General features: G+C 36.7%; 1 pseudogene; it reads right to left on the bottom strand.

The window, feature by feature from the left end:
* Positions 1-21,469: 21,469 nt before the first annotated feature.
* On the bottom strand, positions 21,470-21,912 carry LOC117694897 (CCAAT/enhancer-binding protein gamma-like; annotated as a pseudogene).
* Positions 21,913-22,151: the final 239 nt, after the last annotated feature.

The raw sequence follows: 22,151 nt of genomic DNA, 5'->3' as shown, positions 1-22,151 counted from the left end.
GGACAATATAAACTAACTGAACCACCCAGAGTTCCTAGGGACTAAACCACCAACCAAAAAGTGTACATGAAGAAATCCATGGTTCTAGATACATATGTAGCAGAGGATGTAACAGAAGATGTATGTTTCAAAAACCTGCTTTCTTATGTGCATATTATTGGAATTCTGATACTATTTTAAACTTTTCTGCTACGAGAAAATAGTTACAAAATTAAAAGGAAAACTAGAATAATGTCTTACCCCATTTTATTTTATCTATTTTTAATTATTTATTCAAAAATCATTTAGAAATTATAATGAAATTATCTACACAAGATAGTTATTGAAAACCATACTAATTAAGCCAATTAAGAGTATAGTATATGAGTCCTTTAAAAATAAGCTGGTGACCAAGAGTGGTCAGAATATCTTGGTCAGGAAACTCAGAGCTACAACATCTTAAAGACAAAATTCATAGTTATGTCAGTGTCTGATGAGGGTTGGAACAACATTTGTCATTTTGTAAAGCTTAATGACACCACATGAAAATTATTTTTGATTTGCATTTTCTCTTATTTTAGTTTTCTGTTTTAGACTGCAGAAAAGTTGATTATTCTGGTTATTATGTTTGAACCATTATCAGGTTCACAGACAGTCCCAAAAGTTCTGCCAAGTGGCTGAGGTTTGTGTGTGTGTGTGTGTGTGTGTGTGTGTGTGTGTGTGTGTGTGTGTAAGGCTGCAGACTGCGGAGGCAGACATGTCAGGAGAAGATAGTGTTACCTTAGCCATTTCAATAATGTAATTACAACATTTACAACATTTCTTCCTTATTTTTCCTCCTTCCAAACTTTCTCATATTTCTCTCTTTGCATTTTTTCAAATTTATGGTCTCTTTTTCTTTAATTGTGTGGGGGTGTGCGTCTGTATGTGTGTGTATGTATATGTGTGTGTACATTTTTGTGTGTGTGTGTGTCATGGCAACATTTATGTATATATTATTATATATGTATAATAAATACATACACATTCTGAAATACAGCCTGCCCCATCACTGTGGAAGAAGATGTGGGAAGATTGTAAAAGCCAGAGAAGCCTTTTCACTTCATATTTGGGAATATTTTCTCATTCTTTGCTTCCTTTTCTTTGTTATGCATGCATTGCTTCTCCACAGTTTAAACTTTTCTCTCTTGGTTGAATTATGAACCTCCCAAAGAATAGAACTTACTGTGCTGAGAACAATCCAAATCTTGTCTAGAAGAAAATTTTGATATTCTCTATCTTTTCTGCCATGATCCATTTAGAAAAGAATAGCATGGCTGCTTTTCATACTACTGCATCAGGAAAAGTAACTGAGTGAAGGCTAAAGAAGCCAATAATCAGAGAACTGAAAAATTAGTTCTTTAAATGCATCCTAAATTCCCCTTGCTCTGATTTAAGATATATTTCATTGATTATTTGCCACAAAGTAAAATATATACTAGAGAATCAAATGCACAGAAAGCAGGCAAGAGAGGAATTAAATTACAAAATAGTTTTGCTGTACATAATACTTCAGAAAGCTCATATTCATGACTAAGTGACATTAATTAAATTATTTATTATTCCAAATGTTTTGTTTCCAATACAAATGACATAAGGGTGTGAGTACAAATGAAAATAGTTTCACTCTATGTACAAAATATGTGTGAACTTGATGAAATTTTAGTCTCATCTATAAAGTCTCATATAGTTCCACAAGATTAAGGATCATGCATAGTCTAGACATTTGTGAAGATATAAAATAAAACCTATTGCTATTTCAAAAATACTTGTATTATGCCCTATGAGATTATTTTTAAGTCATAATGATCTCTATTATATTAATTATAAAACTTCTGATTTGGCTAAAGTAAAATAAAACTTGTACTTCCCATACCTTAGTAATACTGAACAATAAGATTAGCTACCAAAATCCTGTAGTCTGCCATTAAGTTCATGGAACAGCAGCTTAGATTTGCAATTGTCATGTCTTTCATCACTTGTAATTATAAGGAAAAAGAGATGGAGTGATGTTTCTAGTAGATCGGTCCATGAATTACAAAGATCTTCCTCTGAATATAAATACACACTTGCTTTAAATCAAATAAAAGAATAGCACAGTGCTGTTCCTTGCAAGGAATTGAGATTCATTTGGTTTATTATTTTCCAAATTTGGCTTGACACTTTATGTTCTTCAAGTTGAACAAAACAGACAATGATTTGTAAGCATCCATAAATTTCTAGCCCATGCTTAGCCCCACTAAGCACAAGAAAGAGGCCAGTTAGTGATAATGGGCTACTATATCCACATTTCTATTAGGTACAGATGAACATGTTTTTACTTTTTTGACAGCCATATGATTAATAGTTATAATAAAATATAAAATATAAATTTAAACAGAACATTTTTCAAAGCATAAGTTCTTAGTCTTTGATAACCAAATGCAAATAAAACCGGGGGAAATACTCTTGTTAAATATTTTGAAAGTTTACTTGTATTAAAATGTGTTTGTTTGAAACATCAAACTTGGACACTTTATATAAATCAAAATATTTTTTAAATTAACTATAATATGATACATTGACAAATGATCTGCCATTTTCTCCAACAAAAACTATTAGTAATAACACTTTTCCAGTCTTACCTCCGTATTCTGTCTTCTCATATCTCATAGTCATATTCAGTTCAGAATACTGTTTAGAGAGATGTTTAGCAACTGTGTCAGCAGGAAAAGTGACAATACATTGTAAAACCTGAATAAATAAAAGCAACATTTTATTAAGATGGGCAACAATTTATGGCAATTAAATATTGCAAAATACTTGAGACAAGAACAAATATTTCATTTTTGTTACCTCCTAAGCTTACAGTAAGCAATGTTAAAGTGGATAGTTTAGCTATTTTGCTTTAAAGTCTACTGACATATTTCTCCTAAATATGTGTGTGTATATGTGTGTGTGTGTGTGTGTGCTTGTGTGTGTGCATGTGTGCATGCACATGTGTGTACATGACATACATAAATGCAGGTATGCATGTCATAATATATGTGTAGAAATTAAAAGACAACTTTCAGGTTTTTTTTCTCTTCTTGCCTTGTGGGATCTAGGGACTGTTCTCAGGTAATGACACCAGTGCAGCAAGTGCCTTTACTTGATGATCCATCTTACTGGCCCATGAGATGATTTTAACCAAACCAAATATTTTCTGAAGGACCTTAAGAAATAATTGTTAGCCAAGATTAAAATTGTCAGCTATGAATCATCTCCTCTTGAGTGGGTCTCAAATCTAATCACAGAGCATTAGTTGCCCCCCATCCACAGTCAAACACTATCATACAGCTAGGCATATCCTTCATTGAAGGTTAGACTTCTAGTTCATAAAATTCACAGTTAAGCATGAGAGATAAGACATTTTCTTCTCCAGAAACCTACCCAACATCCTCCTTGGATTACATGCTACCTAGCATGGAGGAAGTTTCTAGTTCAGTGTCACACTAAGTTCCCAGTATCTTATAGCCAAAATATGCTGTGTCTTCTATAATAAATCTTACCCTCTAGTTCTGATGGGCCAAAAAGATTAAGAACTGATACTGTTCTGGGTGCTTCTGAGGCTTCCTGATATACCTCTGCAGATGTATCTCATACCTGGAACTAATGACAATGATCAGTATTCCTCCTTTAAGGAGCAACACCATCCAGTCATGCAGGATAGTCTCCTTCAATCCTGCTTTTATATGTTTTTAGCCTTGAGCTTTGAAGCAAGTTCCACATAGCTTCTTTACAAACTCTTTATCACAGTTAATCACCCTTCCCTTTCTGCATGCTCATTTTTCCAATCTTACCACTTTCCTCCTTGATTAAACCTTTATTAGAACACAGTGAAGAATGCAGGCTTGTGAGGGGAATGCTCAGTGCTTGTGAGAAAACTCCACGTAAACAAAAGAAGAGGCTTATGACCTCAGTTTCTTCAAAAACACAAAATTATTCTTATAATTTGCTGGCGTGTCCTCCCAGTTATAGTGGATAGAAATGAGTTTGTTTTGGATTATTCTTCACAACTGGCTATCCTTATTTGTTTATATGCCTCTAAGGAAAAGCATATTTTTGCAATGTTCATCTTGTCTTTGTGATTGTAAACAGCTTGAACTCAAAAGAACTTTACTGAAATGACCTTTGTTAATCCTCAGGGTATAAAATTTTTATGCTTTTAATAAAGTTAGCTATTGTATGCAACTTTAGTCTGCTCATTTTTAGGCTTTATTCTCCCAGGTCCCACCACCTTTTAAAAAATGAACACACATTACCCACACATATGGGAAAATCATATGCCGAAGGAGGGAATTTATAACTGATGTTTAAATTGACAAGGCAACAAACTGCCTTCTAAACATTATATTTACACAATTAGCTCCTGTCCTTAATCAGCAAACCTTCTCTCTACAATGAAAGGCTATGAATACACAGGCATATGGTTGTTGTCCCATCCTTAAACAAGGCATTTATTCAACTCCTTCTAGGGCCATGGAAACACTGAGAAACAGGGACAGGAAGTACACGTAAGAATGAAACAATAGGATGAAGAACTACAATGCCATTCTTCAGACTAATACAACTCTTGGAATTATTAACTCACCACAACTATAGTAACCTGCACTGGATCCACACAAACCCAACCCAGTCAAAAATAAGTTTAAAAAGGTAGAGAAGCTCAGCGGGTTCTAGTACTTACCTCTAAACAACTGGCTATTGATAGACACTGGGAGATGGAAACCCACTACCTTTAGCTGTATATTCACTCCTGAAAGCAACATACTATGGTGGATGGCTCTAAACCCAGAGACACACAAACAGTCCTGTTTAATCTCAATGAATCACGAAGTAAAACTAGTTGGTTTGAATGTGAGAAAGATGCATGAGAAGATGGAATAGCTGAAGAGGCTGGACAGTGAGACATGAAAATGGTTGTTTTGTATTGTTTAGGTGTGTAAAATTATCTAAAAATTAAATGAATAAAGTTCAAAATGTGACTGTTAAATTTTCTAGACTTAAAAGGATAAAATATTTTAAAGTAAAACCTAAAGCCTATTGAAGCTGTGGGTATTAAAATTTATGACTTTAATAAGCCAAATATATTTAAACCCCAAATTAACCTAAATGCATAGTGTTTCCAGAATATAAAAGCTACCTTGTGAGATAGTACACAGACAAGCACACACAAACTCCAAATATTACTTCTCATTAGTAGGGTAGTTTTAGGGCAGTAATAATTTATTCTTTAATGTTACCATGTTTAGTCAGGTATCTTCCAGCTCATTTTCTAAACTCTCCCTCCACTGCTATGTGAATGAATGAAGTTCCCATGAAACTGACCCTGCAAGCTCTTTGATATGATGCATATACAAATTTTGTAGCTCTACCTATCCATTCTATTGTAACACTGCTTGAGATAGAAGGAGTTTCATCTCTCCTACATCAGTGAAACCTCATGTCTATCCAAATGTATATAGGACAAATTTCATGCATATACCCTCCTTTATGCAAGGTCATATTTACAGTATTTGATGACTTTAATGGTTGCTATACTCTTCAGGTAAATTTTCATAGGTCAACTATATGTCAATATTATGCCCTGTTACTTAAGAATTTGCAATTGAGATCATCAGTTTTGTATCTCTGTAATAAATACCCAAGATAATGAATTTTTTAAGATAAAAGGCTTGTTTTGGCTTACAATTTTGAATATATATATATATATATATATATATATATATATATATATGACAGAGAGAGAGAGAGAGAGAGAGAGAGAGAGAGAGAGAGAGAGAGAGAGACTGTGATATGTTGGTTTCATTACTTTCCTTCCAAGTCTGTGGTGACAAGTGCATCATGACACGGAACATGTACAGTCCAAAGCCAATTACTTCATCAATACTAAGTGATGAAGGAGAGGAAAAAGATGGGTTGGCTTCTCACTATCCCCAGAAAGAACATATCTTCAGTGACCTGAAGGCTTCCTACTATAAATAACTTCTTAGTAGCTCTATGCCAGACAGCAGTACCATGGGCTGGGAACATGAGATTTTTGAGGAATATTATAAATACAAAATAAACAGAAATGATACCAAAAAGTTATTAAGTGTTCTGAGTTATTTCTTTCAAATCACATGTAGAATTGATTGAGAATATACTATTAGAGGCCTATGTTCCTTGTGACAACAAACACTGTTTTGTCTAAAACAAGACATCAAATACATAATGACTTTATCAATTACCCTGCATCTATTTGTTGAATTTTGAAAGTCATTATTGTTACTTTAAAAAAAAAATCTAAGTTGGAGTGTAGTCATAAAGAGATAAACTAAATTTCTAGTGCACACAATTCTCACCTATCCTTAGAGCCCATGACTTTCAATTATAGTAAATATGAGCCAATGATTTTTTTGAACTACCTAATAGCATTTTAGTTCCTGAAATACATCTGAAAAAATTTCTTAGGACCAATACCTTTGGAAAAATAGGATAATCTTTAATACAGTTTCTTTAGTTTGAAAATAAGAGAAATTACTTAATTCACATACTTAGAAAAACACAAATAAATTAAAACATATATATATATATATATATATATATGTATATATATATATATATATATATATATATATATATATATATATATATATATATATGTTGGCATCAGGGTCCAAAATAGTGTAAGTGTTAAAGTTAACAATTCAGAAGTGGGACTTCATGAAACTAAAAAGTGTATGTACAATAAAACACAATATCATTCAAGTGAATAGGCAATCCATAGAGTGGAAAATATATTTATCACTTATATATCTGACAGAGGACTAAAATCTAGAAGACAAAAAATAAACAAGAGTGCAAACTACCAATTAAAAAAATGGATCCTGACCTGGAGAAATGGCTCGGTGGTTAAGAGCACCAACTGCTCTTCCAGAGGTCCTGAGTTCAATTCCCAGCAACCACATGGTGACTTACAACCATCTGTAATGGGATCTGATTCCCTCTTCTGGTGTGTCTGAACAGAGCAATGGTGAACTCTTATACATAAAATTAAAAAACAAATCTTTTTAAAAAATGGATCTTAAAATTAAACTAAGGATTTTCAAATGATAAACTACAAATAGCCAAGAAAATTTTAAATGAGCATCTTCCTTAGACATCATGCAAATTAAAATTACTTTGAGATTTTTTTCTTACCACAGTTATAGTGGCCAAGATAAAAAGTAATAAATTCTGATATGGATGTGGGTAAAGCACTTATTCACTGCTCCTGTGATTTACTAACTTGTATGCTCAGGATGAATCTTTGCCTAAAAAGCTAGAAATATATCTTCCACATTACCCAGCTATAACACTTCTGAGCAGATAACCAAAAGATTCTGTGTCCTACTACAGAGATACTTGCTCATCCATATTCATTGCTGACCTATTCGTAATAGCCAGATATTGAAAACAGCCTAAATGTCCACCAATGAATGACTGAATAATGAAGTGTGGCACATATATACACAATGAAATGTTATTCCACTGTTAAGAAAAAAAATGAAATTTTCAGGTAAATGGTAATAGAGCTGGAAGCAATCAAAATGCTAAGTGAGGTAACCCAGAATCAGAAAGACAAAGGTCACATATTTTCTCCTATTTGTGGATGTTATCACATATTTTTGTCATTATCATTATTATTGTTGATTTAAAAATATATTTACACTTATTTATTTATTTGAAGGAAACGCTGTGGTTCATTTGTGGAAGTCATAGAATAACTTGTGTGAGTTAATCTCACCTTCTACCACACGATTTTCAGGAATCAAACTCAAGTCATTAGACTTGGTAACTAATGCTTTTATCCACGGAGCTTATTATCTTTGGTTTTTAAGCAAAGTTTTGCTATGTAGCCCAGTCTGGCCTCTAGCTTTCAATCCTCCTGCCTCTACTTCTCAGTTTCTGGGGTTATAGATATGTATCATATATCCCATTTTATATAACATATTTTAGATTTATGATTTAATGTGACAAAAATAAAGCTCCTAGAAAGAGAAAAGATTAAAACTTGTTGGTGTAAGTATATAAGAAATATTTAAGAATTTCTTCACCTATTTGATTATATTTATGTGCATATTTGAGTGTGTTTACAGACTGAAAAGAAGAAATAGAAAGTTTAAAAATAGAGAAATTTTTGAAAGATCATGAAACCTTAAGCAAACTGTATAATATTTACCTGCATATGATTTCAGGGCTGGTCATTTTGGTATTGAACAAGCAATTGCTGTGTTCTTTCCTTGGGAAGAGAATTTTTCCCACGCCTGAAATTCCTTAGTTGCTTATAGTCCTTTGTCTAGGATTGAGGCTTTATAATATTTCTTCACTTCCACAATAGCAGGTATACTGATGTCATGCTTTGTTTGGTTTGTGTTTGGACAGATAGAAATGGTGAAACTTTATGAATATAGCTTCTAACATTACTAAAATACACAAGCTCTAAGCAAATGTACTGTTTCTCTGGCTTGTATAGTCTTTCTTCGCCTTCTTCTTTAACCATCAATAAGACTTCGGTGCTGAAATTGTATTGTAGATTTACCAGCTGGGACTTGGGATTCATAACTCTGAATTTTGATTGGTTGTTTTCCATAATGGTTCTACATTGGTTGCAAAGAGGTCAAGAAACATATAGACTAAGAAGGTTGTGTTTATACAGTTAGGAATATATGTATTTATCATCAAAGAACACAGAGGCCATGAATTTGAAAGAGAGCAAGGCAGGTTACATGGGAAGGATCAGAGTAAGGGAAAGGAAGAGGGAAATGATATATTAATACTATTATCTCAAAAATTTAAAAAATCAAACAGAATAAATACAAAATAACATCAGGAACACAATTAGAAAGCCAACAAAAGTGATCTTTACTTTACTTTCTGTCCATCATTGCAAATTTCAGAGTCTCCTCCCAGTTCTAGACCGCCTGCAGGGGCTTTTCTTCCCTCTGCTCTCCCTGAAAATCTATAGTTCCTCATGGCAGATATAGCTTCCCTCCTTCCTATGGGCCCTCTCATCACCTGACTTTTAGACCATCCCCATTAATTCCTGACAGCCCCTAAAATGTAGAAATATAGGAAGCTGAGTGATCTCACTTGGCAAAATCACAGAAGCATTCCTTTGGGAAAGCTCTGCTAATTAAGGTTCAACTCTACCACTGACCAAATAGCCTTCTGGAGCTCAGGGAGTGATGGGGGACTCAATTTATTAGTGGGGCTTCTCCTTCTCTGTGTCTGGGGGATTCTAAGCCTGAACATACAACTCTACCTGAGGAATGTGATATACCATCAATTAGATTACAGGATCAATTTCTGTTGTCCTGACAAGAACCTGTTCAACCAGTACCTGTGATTCCTAAAATGCTTCCCCTTGTTAATGAGGCATTTCAGGTATCCTAAGCCCCTAGCCAATGACCTTTGCCCATCCTGAATGTTCCTACCCTCAGTCTCTCAAAATGTTATAAGCCTTGAATCATCCAAAATCAAGTTAATCTGCTTCTTGATAGCTGGTTCTGCTGTGGTTACTCACCATACATACTCACACGGTTTCCAAACATCCTGCTAAACATCTCTGTTCCTTTTGCTCATATGGACCATATTGGCCAACAATCCACAAGGGTAGGGAGACCCACATATTGCCTACAGTACAACCAAGACCTACCATACTCTCCTAACAGGGAAATAGAAAAAAAGAACACCCATCCAACAAAGAAAAGACTAAATACTAGCACCTAAATTAGAATCATCCAAAACCCAGATACTTAGACTCCAGCATAAAAATGTAGAATCATTAACAGCAAGGACAATGTTTCCCTCACAAGAGCCAAGCAATGCTACTACAGTGGTCCGTAAGAAATACAACATAGCTAAAGAACAAGACAAAGACTTCAAAATAGCTATTATGGATATACTCAAGGGTCTTAAATAATTAATAAACCCATTCATTAAGTCTATAAAAGCAAAAATAAGCAGCAAAATTGAATAAAGAAAACACTTCAAAGACCAAAGTAGAATAAAATCACTAAGGAAAATCCAAAACTGAAATAAAACTAGGTATGAAAAATTATGGCTCTTCTTCTTTGGATTTTTTTGCCTTGGAAATCTAAAGTCCCCCTCTGTCTCTTCTTAATAAAATCATTGAAGACTATATCCCTAATAAAAATCTTATATGTTAGTGGACATGTTTTTTTTATTTTATATCCCTAAATAAAAACCATGTCCATTAACATATAAGAACCACAGAGAACACAAATTAGACTGGACTAGGAAAGAAATGTCCTACAACTCCTACTAATCAAAACACTAAATGTACAGAAAAACAAGAAGGAATATTAAAAGATTCAAGGGAAAAATACCAAATAATATATAAAAACTGGCCTATTACAATAATATCTGACTTCTTAATGTAGAATCTAAAAGCCAGAAGGGCCTTGACAGATGTTATATGAATTCTAAGAGACCACAGATGCCAGCCCAGACTATTATACCAACAAAACTTTCAATCATAATAAATACAGAAACAAAAATATTCTGTAATAAAATCAACTTTAAGCAATATCTGTCTACAAATCCAGCTCTACAGAAGATGTCAGAAGAATATTTTAACCTGAAGATATTAACTGCACCCAAGACAACACAAGGGAAAATAATCTCAGATCAGCAAATCAAAAGAGGGTGGAAAAACCTATATCACAATGAAAATAACAAGAATCAACAAAAATTGTTCATTGATATTTCTCAGCATCAATGATCTCAATTCTCCAACAATAAGACATAGACTAACAGATTGGATTAGTTAGCAGGATTAAGCCTTCTGCTATATCTAAGAAACACACCTCAACATCAAGGATAGAAATCACCTCAGAGTAAAAGGATGGAAAAAATATTCTGAGCAAAAGGACTTAGCAAGTGAGTGTAGTCATTTTAATATCTGCCAAAATAGACTTTAAACAAAGATAAGTTGTATTCTAGAAAGATGTGGAGATGCAGCCAGGACAATGACATTTAATAAAGCTGTCAATATACAAATAACTGGAAAATGTTTAAAACCTGCATAGTTTTTTTTTATTGAATTGGAGAGTAAAAGAGGGAGGATGTATGTTCATCACTTGATGTATTCTCTTTTTTTTTTAAAGTCATTGAAGTGTAATAGTATTGTTATTGTTGACTATTTTCTGCCTGTGACAGAATCTTTGATTTATAAATGTGCTCAAACATGCATAGCCCTACTTCTCAGTATACACATGAAAGGTATTTCAAGAAGAACTAAGGGGCTACAGCCATAATAGAACAAAGCAGCTATTTAATATCACACAATAAAACAATGTGTAAGAAAGAGCAGTAGGGATTTCACTTAGTGGTTTAATTTCACAACATTTCCACAGTATCATAGCAGTCATACCAACATACTTTCATTTTACAGGGCACAACTATTCCAGGTTTTATGAAATTCTATTCTCACTAGAATGCAACATTTTAACTAAAAACAACTCCTAGAATTTCATTTTTGTTCTACTTAATATATACATTTTAAAAATCCATGGTCCAAAGAATTTAAATAGCCAAGATCATATGTTTAATAAATATTGGTCCATGACTAAAGGGCAATTGTAATTTCCTTTATCACTTTATGTTGCACAACTTTTGGAAAGAACATTACAAGCTCTATGTTCCACCAAAGATCTATATATCTCATTGAACAAATATTTTATTGAATAAGGTAATTTAGCAAATATGGAACATAAAATAGAACTGGAAGTCAATGGTTTATGTTACATTGGAAATTACTAGGTTTTTGACACATTATATTTTCTGTCTTCACTGTGTTGTAAAATATATCTCAAGGGTTAAATAAAGCATTTTTTGTATCTAATAAAGGTTATATATCATTTAATTCTCTCCTCATGCTGCCCCCCATCAAACCCCAGCCTTTTGTAACTACTATGCTATTTACTGCTGCTTTGAGTTTGGTCGTTTTAAAGTTCACAAATAAGTGAGCACAGGTGATACTTGTCCTTCTAAACCTGGATTATTTAGACTCCATTCATGTTGTTACAAATCACAAGGTTTCTTTCTTTTAAAAAGATGGATAGCTTTATTTTGTGTAATACATTTATTTTCTTCATTTATCGATTAATAGACAATATATGCTACATTTACTTCATTATGGCTAGAATATTTTTGAAGGAAAACTATTTTGAATATGAAATGATTGTTGTGAATTTTTCATTAGAAAACACGAGCACACCTACTTTGATGCTTTTTTCTATTTAATAATGATATTTTGAAAAAATAATACCAACCCAATTTTGTTTAACTTTGCTATCATTGCCAAGGAACCATTACTTCAAATTCAACATTTAATGTTTTTTCCAAAAATACATCTTATTCTGGATCATTTCCATCACGTGTATAATATCAACATTCAAAATTATATTTTTTTTCCATCCTTTACTCCAAAAGCACTTTCTTAAAGTTTGATTTTGAATATTTTGTTACACTGTTTTGATCTTCTTTAGAAAATCAAGTTAGTCACATACTGAACCATTCTTCTATCTGATTTCTATAGTTTGTATATTTGGCATGCAAACCATAAGGCAGAATTTATCTTGGGGATTAAAGAAGGTTCAAAGTTTTAAAATATACAAAAGTCAAATATCAATAAAATGCTTAGCAGTTACTTAAATGAAAATACTAACAAGTTGGCAGATACCATTTTATAGTCCATACACTTTTAAGATTAAAATATTTGTGAATTAAGAATACATGGAATATCATGTCCAAAGGGTATATCATTATAAACTATTCCTTTTATTGTTTAGTAAAGAAATGCTTTAATGATTTATTATGAGAAATTATATATTATTTATTTAAAGTAGATTAAAAATATAATGCACCTCAACTGTTTCAGCCATATAAAAGCTTATCTCTTTACTAAACACTCTACCCTAGGTATACTTTCATATATATATATATTTCATATATATATATATATATATATATATATATATATCAGCTGTGTGTGTGTGTGTGTGTGTGTGTGATACACCTGTAGATTTTTTAACACATCTCTCAATAAAAAAGATGTCTTAAGAGGTGGGATCTCTCAGACATTGGACCACCAACCAGGCAGCATACACCAGCTGATATGAGACCCCCAACACATATACAGCAGAGAACTTCTGGGTCTGGACTCAGTCAGAGAAGATGCACCTAACCTTCAAGAGACTGGAGGCCTCAGTGGGGAGTTCTGGTAGGGTGGGTGTAGAGGTTTGCTCATAAGGATATCCCTGTGGAGACAAGGTGGGGGAGGAGGTATGGAATGGGGAACAGTCAGAGGGTAGACCAGGAAGGAGATAAAATCTGGAGTGCAAAAATCCAAGATTAAATAAAATTTTTTTTAAAAAAGAGCTGGGATCATTATCTGTCCTAACTTATAAGTATAATATCATCCAATATCTAATAAGCATTTAAATTTCCTTTTGTTTATATGTATTTTGTTATAATTGGTTTAAGTTCTATTTCCAGAGTTCATATACCTTGGCTTGCTTTATATTCTTCATCACACCTTTCTTTTATTCTATTGTCTTTTACATTTGTTTTGAAAGCAAAACAAAAAATTTCTCATTTTCTCTATACTGTTATAATCATTAATCTTGATTGTCATCCTAAGGGGGCCTAGAATTATCTAGGAGACAAGCTTCTAGAGATGGCTGATGGATTATCTAGATTATATTAATTGAGCTGGGAAGACCTGTCCATTATGAGTGGTGAAATTCCATGGGCTCTAGGCCCAAATTAGCATTTGCTTTCATAAGATGTTTTTGTCCAGTATTTTGTCACAGCAACAAGCCAAGCAACTAATACAATCATTTCTCAAAATTCGGATTTTGCTCATTTTGTTGCTTATGTTGTTTTGCTAGGGAGGGATTCAAATACATATTTTACCCCACTAGAATTTCTACTTTAAGTTCTCTTTTATTTCTTTTTTATAATTAAATTATTTTATTTATTTACATTCCATGTGTTTCTCCCCTTCCAAGTCTCCCTTCCTAGCGTTATTCACTCCATGCCCCTCTACCTTTTGCCTCTGAGAAGGTAAGGTACTCCTCCACCTACCCACCCCTTTCACCCACGCACCCATACCTCACACCCCAGTATCCTGCTTCCCTGGGGCATCAAATCTCTACAGGATTAGGCACATCTTCTCCCACTGAGGTCAGACAAGGCAGTCCTCAGCTATATATGCACTGGCATGGGGGAATACAGACAGTTGATGGCTTAGTCTCTGGAATCTCTGAAGGGTCTGAGTTAGGGGATACTATTATATGACACTAATTTGTTCTGCACAGCATTTCACCTTCCCTTTAAAGAGCTTTACTTTAGTAAAAAAGCAGTTATGTTTTTAAAGTCCCCCTGCATCAGTGAAAGCAAATTCTGTAGTATGTAGGAAACAGTCTTTAAATATTTTTTGCTTCAAACGACATTATATATCTAGCTTCTAAAAGCTTGAAAATTTGCCCACAAAGGTCACTCTAGACTACATAGGCAAATCATTTTATGAATTTACAATTCTAATTCAATTTTTTATATGAATCTGAAAAATTATTATGGCATCAGATGATATAGCTATTGAGCTGTTGAAACAAAACTAAATAAAATCTATCTCTGTACAAGAACTCTAAGATTTTTAAAAGAATGGACTGGTATCACTTAGAATTATGTTTGCACTTGGATAAACATATACAAAATATTACAATTGCTTAAACCACTACATTTGGTTACTTCTCTCTGACTGCACCTAGGATAAATATATATAGGTTATTTCTTTCCAGTACCATTGCACTCTTACCTCTTCTGAACAGTATACTACTTTTTTGAATGATTCAATGATAGTGATAGATCACCTGTGGTATAGAGCATTGCCAGATATTTCTAGGCTTATATTCTGAGACCCATAACTACAATGTAACACATTTCAAAATAGAAATGTACCAACAAATAGCTAAGCCAAAGTTCTACTGGGTCACAATTCCCTAATAACCTTATAGGTATCTATTCTATTTTTACACAAATCTATTAACAGCCATGGCAAGAAACTGTCTTTTCCATGTCATAGGTCAGAGAAAATAACATAGCTTTCACTTGCATGATTATTTTTACTTTACAGCTTCTAAAACATTTTTATTCCCCTCTTCAATATATAAAGCCCTATTTTTAAATGATCTTGTGTGATTCTTTTTATATCTTTATTTTCACTCCCTTAAAGGGCATCTGAAGAAGTTCTTAGGACATAAGCCCTTGAAATAATATAAACTCACTCATTTTAAAAACACTAATTCTTTAAGCTTTACTTAAAGTAAAAACAAAATAAGGGAGTATATTTTTGATGTCACAGAATTAGAATCTACATAAATACTAATACAAGGAAATTGAGATCTTAAGAGGTCATTTTATTTAAGTACTGGCATCATGGTCCTTGCAATATCATAGTCAAAGAATGCACACTTAGACTCAACAGGTGCTGGGCATAAGGAAAGTGTAAAATAGCAGTAGCAGACTGGTTTATTTTTAGAGAATTTATAATTACTATTATTTTGATGTTATGCACTTTGTGACCAGGAAAATACTATTTTTATGCTAATGTCAAAGAGAACAGCTATTTATGTTCTTATAGCATTTTGCTTCAGAAACATGGGTTTTATTACTTTGTCACTGAGATGGAAGTAATATTTCTAGTGTATAGTTTGGCATCCAAGTTATTAAGCCTATGAGAAAGATACAGATAATCTCATTTTAATTCTGTTCTGCTTCAGTTAGGTTGTGAAAGAACTTCAACTTCCAAACCTTAGTTCATCAAAAACAAGATGGGCATGGTGGAGTTTATTTTGTGTGTGTGTGTTTACCAACTTTTCTGATTATAAGTGAAACAGTGGAGAAATATAAAATATACTGATATTTGAAAGCATTTCTTCAATGCAAGTTGTAGAAGTAATTATACTTTTGTTGTTGTTCCAAAGGTGTTGTCTTTTAATTAGTTGAAAGAAATAAAATTGTATTACAAAAAAAGAGAAATCTCACAGACTGAAAGCCATGAACAAACAGAACAAGTTTGTTGGGGGCCGACTTTTAGCAGAAAGCGGCTATCAGCTTTTCAGCCATCTTGAGCCATATACCCTGACATGAGACTTGTATTACAATAGCCTACAACAGCTGAGCACACTCTGATAACATCTTGCTTTGGATACCCAGGACTTTCCTTGGGTGTGTGAGATTAAAGGTGTGTGACTTAAGAGTGTGACCTAGAGATCAGATTTAGAGACAAGACCTAAGGGCATGATTAAAGGTGTAACTTAGAGGTATGGCTTAGAAGTGAGACATATAAAAGGCAGAGGCAGACAGCAGAGGGATATACTCTTTAGGGAGACTCTTTAGAGAGTACAGCTAGACTTGGGACTTGGACTAGGAAGAGAGACTGAAGAATAAACGGGATTGAATCACACCCTGTCTGGTCTCCATTCTTCGAGACCGTCCTCACTCTCTCTCTCTTGCTGAACCCCGACCAGCAGACCGGAGCAGCAGCTTTGGCTGGGATACAGTGGCCGCCAAACTTGGGACAGCCCAGGCCTCAACATTTTGCTCAGGCCGTGACACAAATTAATACTTTTCCTGAGGCAGATTTGATTATCTGTGGAGTGGAACCTTCCCCAGCCTGTCCCACAAACAAGCATCTTTCCTATTTCTAAGGCATCAGGAACACTGTACATGCTCTATGGGTTGTCCAGGGAGAAAGCTTCCCTGGAAGGGGGTGAGAGAGGTTAAGAAACATCAAAATTGGCTGCATCCCTTTCTTATCAAACTGTACATGTCTCTATTTCCATAAATTGAGAATAATAAAAACTGTGTGGACTCATGACCTGGATTTCAAACACCAATCATATTTGAGAAAAATCCTTACTAAGATTCCAAAGTCACCTGTGACCCAATGGGCCAGACACAGAAGGCAACTCTGATCTCTTCTCTATGTCCAGAACTAGTCAAAGAGCAGCCATCCCAGGAGACACAGACATGGCTAATCCACACTACAGTTTGACTCCTAAGCCACAGGATCTCTCCACAAGATAGATCATATAGGACCATGGTAGGATGGCTGATTTTGGTCAAAGCGCTGGCTGGAAAGTCCAGAGACCCAATAGGTATTCATTGCCTGTAAGTGATGGGCATCTATTCTGCAATACTCCCAGAATTCAGGCTCCTAACACATGGTGTGGAACTCCATTGACCTACATTGTTCAGTCACGGCAATGCAGCCTCACCCAAAGAGCACAGGGAGAGGGCATGACTATAGGCCTCAGGCCCTAGAGAGATTTACATACTAATGAGATTCCTGAAGGCCAGAGGGGGGAGCCAATTAAGAATTCTTCCCCAGACCTTTCCACCTTTCTCCCTCCCTATTTAACTCAGGCCAGCCCCAGGGGTGCACATCCAGATTCAACCATCATCCATCATGCCAATAAAGTCATTTTGGAAACTCAAAGACTTTCTTGTGCCATTGGGGCCACGCCATGGGGAACCGTAGAGAAGGCCTTTAATGAGCCTCTGTAGCCACAGCCACCGTGCCTAACTTCCCACCTGGAGGAACTTTCAGCACTTCCAGCCACCAAGTCAAGGCCTCCCTTAACCTATTTTCAAACAATGTATAGGATGTTGTTTGCTTCCCTGGTTGTCAAGATCATTTGTCAAACTAGATGACAACCCACTCTCCCCTCTACTCATACAGGTCTCTGCCTTCCCACAGGAGAGAACCACCCTCATCTATATCCAGCACATCCAATCCCACAGTCCCCTGACAGGTTCTGTATGTGAGGGAAATGCACTTGCTGACCAAACTGCCTCAACAGGGACATTCATAGCCTCCACTGAGCAAGCAGACCAATTTCATTCATGCACACACACAAATATAAAGTGCTTCATGCTTGCTTCCCCAACATTCCCCTTGCTCAGCTCCAAAGAATAATAAAAACATGTGCCTCCTGTGTATCCCTCATTACCACCCCAGCTTTACAAACCCACCTCTCACTGACAGATCAAGAACCAAGGAGGGGCAAGAGAAGGCGGAGGAGTCACCACACCCAGATAAACAACAGAATCTCCTGGAAGGACATCCATGACCTGGTGATGGCTGCCCAGGCCATGTGCCCTCCACAAGCTCCCCCTCCTCTATTCTCTTGGCTATTTTTGTCATCCTTCATGCTAACTGTGCTACTTCCCAGCCTCTCCCTAGTCTTCCCAACACCTACCATTGAAGATTCTATGCTAGGGAAACCTACAAGAAACACAACAAAGTTATAGGAACCCACGACTGCCCACTTGAAGGATGTCAAACCAGGATTGAGATTCCCCTACACCCAGAATCTATCTCCACTATCTCCAGCCCTTTTCTCTGCTTTCCTTACCAAAAAACACAGGTGAATGTCTCCTGGAGGTCTCCACATATGGAGGTTGTAGATATTGGAGCTGCAGAATGGAATCCACCTGTCGAGGTGGCACCATGCTCACCGACCTTAAAACTCATTTTCAGCTTTCCATCAGTGATCCATGGAATAAATATTGGCGAACTGAAATCATGGGTAAACTTTACCCCAACGGCTATGCCAGATACCTCATAGCTGTCCTACATGTCTCCCATGAACTTGTCCCTCCCCACCAAATCTGCCTTTATCTATGCTAATATTATCCAACAGGGAAACAAGTTTCAGGAAGAACTACAAGCTACCCTCTCCTGGCTACAGTACATTCAATATGCAGCAGACCTCCTTCCCTTAATGGCCCACCCTAATTCTTCCCAATGCTTTTTCTATGCCTCTCTCTCTCTCTCAACCATTGTTAATAGCCATTCCCATTAACTTTTCCCTTTATGACTCCCGTCCACAAGGAAGACACAAGACACTCCTCTCTTTGACCTACCCCCACCTCTTTGCCTTGTAGGGCCCTCCTCAAAACCCCATCTCACATGTGCCCATGACATCGCCATTACCACATCAGTATGTGTCAACCCTCCTGCCCTCCTCTGGTGCAAAGGCACTACAGGTGCCTGTATCAACCCTCATTTTTAGGGCTCCTGTGCCCCTGTGATTGTTGCCCCTCAGGTTTATCTCTACGAACCTGAAGAACTCGCCTTGCAGATCGGAGGAGGCCAAAAGAAGAGAAAGATATTCATCCCTCTGCTCATTGGACCAGGCCTTGCTGTTTCACTTGGTGCTACTGGAACTGCTGGAGCAGCCCTTGTCCAAACACAACATCTGGCCAGCAACTTCCAGGACAAGCTTGACTAGGCAATGGCCTCTACTATGAAGAGCCTTGACTCTCTTCAACGCCAGATAACCTCTTTAGCAGGACTTGCTCTCCAAATTCGGAGGGCCCTGGACTTGCTGACTGCTAACCAGAGAGGGACTTGTGTTTTGCTGAGGGAGGAATGTTGCTTCTATGTCAATGAATCTGAGCTGGTAGAACGAGATGTACAAAAGCTTAAAGAGCTCTGGGAGAACCTCCAGGCACAATATACTCCCAATGCCTCTACTCCTTGGTACTCTAACCCCTTGATGGCTTGGATTCTCCCCGCCCCTCGGCCCCATACTAGCCATTGGAACCTTGCTTCTCTTTGGCACCCTGCCTCATTTAGTTTCTAAAGCAAAAAATAAGTAGCATTGCAAAGGTAACTACCAATCAGGTCTTGGTTCAGTATCAAACTGTTCCCAACACAGGAGACACTTATTCTGATGACACCTCTCCTTTATAAAAGAAAATGGGGAGTTGTGGGGTGGTGGGCTGTAAGAAGCAGCTGGGTGCTTGGTCCAGCATAGGCCTTGTACCCCAGACCCTTATTGGACAGCAGATGTTCAGATCTGTTCCCGGGCCTGGTTCTTTTCATTTAGCTTCAGCCCTCCAGAGCCCCTCCCACAAAGAGGTCTACGGCCATCAGTCATGAGGAACAGTGCCTCAGGCTCTCCCACATGTAGATGAGGTATCTCCAAGCTCTGAGACCAAGCCAATAGGGGTAATCTGCTGCCAGACCCTAACCCACCCTGAAACTGTATATAAGGGCTCTATTCAGGGGAAGTAAAGTGAGCGAGAATCATCCTGGTGTCTCAGAGTTTCTGTCGAAAGCGCTGTAACACTTGGGGAGAGATCTGCTCTCCCAGAACCTGCCTGGGACAGCAAGCTACCTCCTTGCCAGCTAGCCGGCTTCTTATCCACCCAACCTGGGCCTGGACCAGCTCAGTGTGGAGAGACAGGTGCAGCACCTGGGAGTGAGCGGGCAGCAACAGCAGCGAGCAAGCAGAAGCAGCAGTGCGGTCAGGTAATTTCCCCTCCCTCCTCACACTCTGTGCCCTTTGGCTCAGATCTCCCTCACCAGGCAGGGTCAGAGACAGACAGACAGTGGAGACATGGTTGTAGGCAGCAGCAGAAACAGTAGTGAACCCTCCCTGCTCTTACCCTGTCCCCAGGCTGGAGATCCTCGTGGGATGCCCTCTATAACAAGGGACCCACAAGATCAAACTCTAAATGTTCCCTGGAAACAAGACTTTCAAAAGTCACTCTACAATTTCCAAAGCCTTAAGTTTATTCATTCACCAAACTTAGTTTTCCCCAACTTTACAGAGAAATTTATCAAGCTAAACATTATTCCCACTTGAGTAAGAAAGTTCAAACACCAACTAACATCTGTGTTCAATGTGGAACAATTTGCTTGTGTTAACAATCTCACAAAGTAAGAGCAAAGCTGGAACTCATTTGTATGTTCTGATTTGAAACATTGAGCACCGACTTCCCTGCAGCTTTTTAAAGTTCTAATACTGATAACCACAAATTCCATAAGAACATCTTTTGTGAAAGCTGGAATTTCTTTACTTCACATAAAGTCATTTTTAAAAATGTGTACATGTTGGAAAAATGCCAACTATGCTAACACAGGTTTATAATATCAATAAAATGGGGCCAAATTATTATGATTGGTTCTGTATCCCTAGAATTTACCATACACATTTTAGAATAAAATCACAAATTGAGGAACATAGGGAATTCAGCTTTTCTAAACCATAGTATTGTCTCACTAAAACCCATATGACCTTCCATTTTCCCATTCCTACAAAAGAAGTATTTCAGAGAAAGTGAGGATTGATAAAGAATATTAAATGCCAGGAATTTCGTTTTAACCATAAACCTTAAGTTTTCTTTTAGTGCTTCAAAAATCCATTACCATTTAAGACCAGATAAGTTATGTGACTAATCAGCTGAGCCTAGAAAATAACTTCCAATGGAACAAGATGAGTCCAGCTATTGAACCAAGGGGTGCAGGGTGGTCACACCTCTCATGTTCAAGTCACAAAGCCATGGAGCCTGGAAAGAGATCCTACTGTCCTGTGTAATCAGAATTTGTTAGCACAGTTTCAGTGCTGATGGGCTGCACATTGTCAGTGGAGTTGTGTGCATGCTCAAGAAATAAATCTTTCAGTACACTTTGTCGGCAACTTAATTTTGACTCCAACCTTCCTTCTCTTCTTTGAGCTGGTTTACCCTTTGCAGTGTAGCTTGAGCTTTCTGCTTGCTTTTTAACTGACTCTTTTTCTCAGCCACCATATTGTTCCGCTCTCTGCACTGGCAGTATTCCTTTATTTCGATCCATTGGTGGGCTCCTTTTGCTTTGTTTGCTTAAAAGCACAGCTTTGTCTCCTGCCCCAACCCAATGGGCACCAGCTGAGGAACCTGCTCTAAGCCACTGGCATGTACCTGAGTATAAATGACATTTATTCCATTCACTCCTAGAGTAGCGACTGGCTAAAGCAGCTTGCTCATTTGGGCATGTTCGTTTGCCAAGATGGAACAGGAAGAAATCAGAGCAATGTGATGCCAGGAAGGCCACACTCAACTGCCAAAAAATCTTTATATGTACCTGCGCCTCTGGCCCACCTGCCCCTAGAGGGCCTCCATTCCAAGAGGCTCTTTGAGTCAGAGAGGAAGAGCAATGGTTATGAAACCAGCAGTCTCTGCCCATTCCCCACCATGGCCACTGGCTTTCCCCCCTTTTCAGTCCA

Source organism: Arvicanthis niloticus, chromosome X, assembly GCF_011762505.2.
Source record: "Arvicanthis niloticus isolate mArvNil1 chromosome X, mArvNil1.pat.X, whole genome shotgun sequence".
In the NCBI taxonomy this organism is placed as follows: domain Eukaryota; kingdom Metazoa; phylum Chordata; class Mammalia; order Rodentia; family Muridae; genus Arvicanthis; species Arvicanthis niloticus.
The sequence above is the reverse complement of the archived record's forward strand: the minus strand, read 5'-3'. Positions and strand labels throughout refer to the sequence as shown.